Source organism: Microtus pennsylvanicus, chromosome 15 (assembly GCF_037038515.1).
Source record: "Microtus pennsylvanicus isolate mMicPen1 chromosome 15, mMicPen1.hap1, whole genome shotgun sequence".
NCBI classification, from domain to species: Eukaryota; Metazoa; Chordata; class Mammalia; order Rodentia; family Cricetidae; genus Microtus; species Microtus pennsylvanicus.
Genome location: NC_134593.1, coordinates 34,934,589 through 34,940,075, shown reverse-complemented (window position 1 = coordinate 34,940,075; position 5,487 = coordinate 34,934,589). Strand labels below are relative to the sequence as shown.

At 45.8% G+C, this 5,487-nt stretch overlaps 1 non-coding gene across 1 annotated transcript; it reads right to left on the bottom strand.

The window, feature by feature from the left end:
* Nucleotides 1-4,652: 4,652 nt before the first annotated feature.
* Trnae-uuc (transfer RNA glutamic acid (anticodon UUC)) lies at nt 4,653-4,724 on the bottom strand. The gene has a single exon. It is a non-coding gene; the product is annotated as a tRNA-Glu (tRNA).
* Between the last annotated feature and the right edge of the window lie 763 nt (nt 4,725-5,487).

Below are 5,487 nucleotides of genomic sequence, written 5' to 3'. Positions count from 1 at the left end.
TGTTTGCAAATTGATTTTTTTTATTATTTGTTCCAGTGATTTTCCAAGTGTTCAGTGTTTTTCCTACTCAGATTTCCAACATGAGGGAGTTCATTTTGATACCCACCTTCCCTTTCCTGTGCCAGTGTGGAGTGTGAATGCTGGGATTAATTAGGATTCTTGTGTGAGGGGCCATTCCAGCTCTGAGGGAGCATACATGGGGCAATTTGAAGTCTAGTTATGGAGGGGTATAAGACAAAATCCTTCAGAGTGTGTGACTCTGTACAAAAGCAAATGTATTGATAAATATGTTGGCTCAAATGCTCTAAACCAATTCAGTTCATTAATTAAACAACAACAACAAAAAAAAACTTGCCTAGGGAACTCAGTCTTCAGAAGGAACTCGCTACTACTATTCTGCCAAAAGAACCTAGAGTCGAGCCACCCTCCACATTCTTATCTGTAGCCTCATAGATTAGCGCAGCTCTCTGACCTCAGCAGAGAAGCATCTTTGCGTGGTGGACAGTGGTCAGCGCAGAAACTCACAACTGGATAAAGTACAGAAGGTGTCTGTAGAGCGTACCACCACAGAAGGGACATCTGTCTAGACTGCAGCCCCTCCCCCACAAGATTCAGGGGACATTCAAGAAGAGGGGACCAAAAGATCATAAGAACCAGAGATCTGGGAGAACCAGAGGCGAACAGTGTCTCCTGGACGTGACAGGGACACACACTCATAAACTCTCAGGACCTGTCTGTGACTGCCTGCACCAGACCTTCACACGACTGAGCCAGTGCACATTCCGGCATGGAAGGCAGAAGGCAACGTGAGTCCTCACTCCTAGCTGAGGAGTTACTGACAATGGCTTCTGGGAAAGGGAGGGTCAGTTTTCTTTAAATTCGTGGTCCCTCATAGGCTGGTCATGCTCCAGTAAGATGTCCTCATACCAACTGAGTATATGGAAACCACAAATTGGACTCTGTAGGATATATTTTTTTTTTTTTAAAAAAAGAGGAACCAAAGTAGGGAAGGGGTGAGGGCATGGGAGTGGATCTGGGAGGGGCTTAGGGTAGAAGCAGAGGGCGAAAATGATCAAAATATAATGAATGCATGTGTAAAATTCTCAATTAATAAGACATTGTTTTGAAAAGTAAAATAAAATTTAAATATCCAAACAAAAGTAACATTATCCTGTTCATGTAGTTATAGTGTGAACATGGACTGGAAGAAAAATTCAAATGACTTTAAGATATATCTTCTATTGTATTCAACCATGTAGAAATTCAAATTTGGTGGCTAGAGTCTGCCGTGTTTTGATAATGTTCTCTTGGGCTCATATACAATCCAGTGCCCACTGTTATGTGTTAACTTAAAGCAACCCCCTTGATTAGAGGTGGGACCTTTGGGTGGCAATTACAGTCACAGAGCATCATCAAAGTAAAGTCCCCTGAATGGCACTGGGCTCACCTGATCTTGGAAATGGAGCAGAGCTGGGCCTGGTTAACACTTGGATGGGAGAGGCATAGCCCCCTCTTGAAGACACGTAGTTTACATGAAGAGGTACAGTGGCATTTCCATTGTATTTTAGAAAATAAAGACTGCCAGAAGATCTGAGAATAAAACAGTGCCACTGGTCAGCCTCACAGACCAGGCAACACGCACCTTTAATCTCAGCAGCCATAATGACACGCACCTTTAATCCCAGTAGCCACACTAGTTGCCATAGAAACTGGGCAGTCCTTTTCAAATATCCTGTACTGGTTACTTTTCTATTGCTGTGGTAAAATATCATGGCCAATAGCAACTTTAGGAAGACTTTATTTTGGTTGAAGTTTCCAGATGGCTAGAGTTTGTTATGGCAGGGACATGGCAGCTGGAATAAGAAGCTAGCCAATCACACTTCTGTCCACATACAGGAAGCAGAAAGCAAATAAGAAGAGGCATGAGGCTGTGAACCCTCAAAGCCCACCCCAATGACAGACTTCCTCCAGCTAGGCAGAGCCTCTTAAAGGTTCAGAACCTCTCCAAACAGCACCACCAACTGGGGACCATGTGCTCAAATACATGAGCCTGTGGGGGATAATTTTATACAAACCCAAAACCTATTTAATTAATTTAAATATTATCATATAGAGCTAACAACATTTAAGTGTTAGCATTAAATTCCTTGATATTATACTGCATATGAAAGGAAAGAAAACTTGGTTATTTGCTTAACAGCCATATTATTTATGGCTATATTATTATTATAGCTTTTAATGATATGTATATAATAATAGCTTAATTGTATGTATGCACCTATACATATGTATATATATATGAATATATATGTGTGTGTGTGATATATTACTACTCACTCCATAGTAACTCCACCCTTAGCAAACATTTCAGCAGGTCTCGGTTGGAGTTACGACACACACCCTCATTCTGGAAGGGTCTGAGCCATTGAACATCTTCCCTAGATTGGATCATTGTAGCTTCCCATTCACCTTAATTACAAGACATGATGACGCCAAGAGATGCCTATCAAGGTTGAATAAGAACATCGCCCCCATAGGCTCATATATTTGTATGCTTAGTTACCAGGGAGTACAAGTTTTGAAAGGATTAGAAGGATTAGGAGGTGTGGCCTTGTTGGACAAACTATATCATTGGGGGTAAGCTTTGATGTTTCAAAAGCCCATCCATAACCTCCAGCCCTGGCACTTTGGCATGAGCCCATTGCCCAGTGGCAGGAATGGCTGGAGAAATTATTGACTACTCTGCACAGAATGGACTGTCCTGTCTACTTGATTGTCCTCCTCATTCCCTGACAGAAAAATTCTTTACCACTGAATCCAGAGTGAGCACTTCCTCCCACTCACTCAGCACAATTAGCATCATGTCGTCCACGGAATGGACTGGTGTCTTACCAGTACCAGGCATGCTTGTTTATCCAAAACTCTGAAAACGTTTAAAAGTTAATTTATTGCTGAGCGGTGGTGGTGGCGCACGCCTTTAATCCCAACACTCGAGAGGCAGAGGCAGGCAGATCTTTGTGAGTTTGAGGCCATCCTGGTCTACAGAGCGAGTTCCAGAACTGGCTCCATAGCTACTGAGAAACCCTGCTTCGAAAAACAATAAATAAATAGATAGATAAATAAATAAATAAAGTTCATTTATTGGGGTTAAGGTTATGCGCTTGCCTTCCTAGCAGCAAGAATCTGAGTTCAGTCCCCAGACCCACAAAAGCCAGGCAGACTAAGCTGAAAAACTACCACCATACCCAGCGTTTCCCTCTGGCTTCCATAGAACACAGTTAAACACTGTAGTATCAAACACTGTACTATGAATGGGCTACCAAATCTCCTATGTGGGCCCTGAGAGAAATAACGCTATCTAGTAATAACATTAAGTGTGCAAAATTATCCTAGATCACATTAGGTGCTCAAAGTTATCACCTGCTATTGTTAGAATCTACCCCTCCCCCCATCCCCGAGACAGGGTTTCTCTGTAGCTTTGGAGCCTGTCCTGAACTAGCTCTTGTAGACCAGGCTGGCTTCAAACTCAGAAATCCGAGATCCACCTGTCTCTGCCTCCTAAGTGCTGGGATTAAAGGCATGTGCCATCACCCTCCGGTACCAGGAGCTGCATTTTCTAATCAGCTCTGCTCTATCTACTTCAAATCTGAACGGACTAATCGATCATTTTCTTCTCTAAAACCCTATTAGAGATTTTGTTGTGTTGTGTCTTGATACAAGGTCTCACTACATAGCCCTGTGTGACTGAGAAAAGGCTGTAGTCTTTTAGCCTTAGCCTCCCAGATTCTGGAGTGGCGGGCATAAGCCACCCCACCGGCAGGAATTTTAATAGGCATATGTTCTGCCTTTGGTACTCACGAAGGATGGCGTTTGTTTCCCTTAAGATCTGAAAGAACTTTGGATGAAGTGGATTTCACAGCTACGGGGAGGAAAAGTGTTTTCATGGACATTTGTCAGTGTTGTTGGTTGTTTGGGAACAAACTGGGAGTTACAAAGAATTCAACCCCATTGGAGAGAAACGGAGCCGCAAACCCTTGTGGGTTTTCCTAGCTGCATACGTCAGGACAGGTAAAGGGGTGAAGAGCTGAGGCGGAGGGGTGTGAGGCATCTGAGCGCGGGCCGCATCAAAATACTGCGATTTCTGATTCTAGTCAAACATTAATGCTGGAAGGTCTTTGTCACTCATTCGCACTCAGTCATTCATTCCGTTTCAAACAGATCGTGTTAAATATATCAGAGAAGACAGTGTGCTTTTACTGTTGCTGGTATTGCCTCGCCGCTGAATATTTCTGAAAACCTGTTTTTCTTCCCTTTCCCCTCTGAACGTCAGCGGAATAAGACGTTTGAGTCGCAAGTCCGGGCGTCTTGCTCTCCTCGGAGGAAAGCTTAAGCAGCCTCGGAGGGTATTATACACTGAAGTTGTATGTTTTCTTTCCAAGTAAGAGCACAGATGTCTTTAGTGGGTCCATATGCCTGACCGGACGCTACTGGTCTCTCCCTTTACTGCCATCACTCTGGCCCTTGTCATTCTCAGTATCCCTTCAACCTCCTTCTGCTGCCGTGACCGCTCACAGGAAGGGATATAAATGCAGTTCGTCTAAAAACTCTCTTCTTGGGTCATGGTCAGTCTTTGTTCTAAAATGTTATTGGCGTTCCCACACCGGGAGTCGAACCCGGGCCGCCTGGGTGAAAACCAGGAATCCTAACCGCTAGACCATGTGGGAGACGACAGAAACGACGCAGAGCTCAGGCAAATTGAGTCTCTTTGCTCTGCTCCTCCCATGGTCTGTAGACACCGCCCCTGTGTGTGAAACTGATTTGCGCATGCGTTAACTTTGCTACGGTGCTCCTGCTCTGCCCCATTCCCCGTCTTTTATGGCGCATCGGAGCCATTGGTCCTGCCCTGATTCTGCTGGTCTCCGTGGGACCAGAACCTGCAAGCAGTAGCTATGGCAGACAGACAGCCACCCCCCCACCCACTGCTGCAGCCACGCGGGGCAGGAAGGCTGGGCTGTGGCAGTCGCCACGGTGCCCTGCTACCGATCCTCTTTGGGACCGCGGAAACCCGGTGTGCCGGGTGGACGCCTTCCTTCGCAGGCCTTTCTCAATGGATCGGAGCCCAGCACAGAGGCGGATGCTCAGCCGCACAGTTCTTTCTGCAGACCTTGGGTTCCTTTTAAACGTCCCTTCTAGATCCGGTCCCGGCCCCCGGGGACTTGGGAGGGCCACGAGCAGGTCCTCTAAAGCTTCTGAGGCCGGTGCGGAACAGACCGGAAATAGAAACTTCGTCGCGTAAAGCTCTGCTCGCCTTACAAGACAAAGTTCAACGATCGGGAGAGCGTGGGATCCCAGCAACCAACAGTCAGATGATCCTAGAGAGGCTTGCAGCTCCGACTGCAAACCTACTGTGCGCAGAAGACGCCTTCTTTCCCTTCGCCCGTCCACCCACAACGGTGGTCTTCTGTTCTGGCTTCGAAAGTTCCTTTG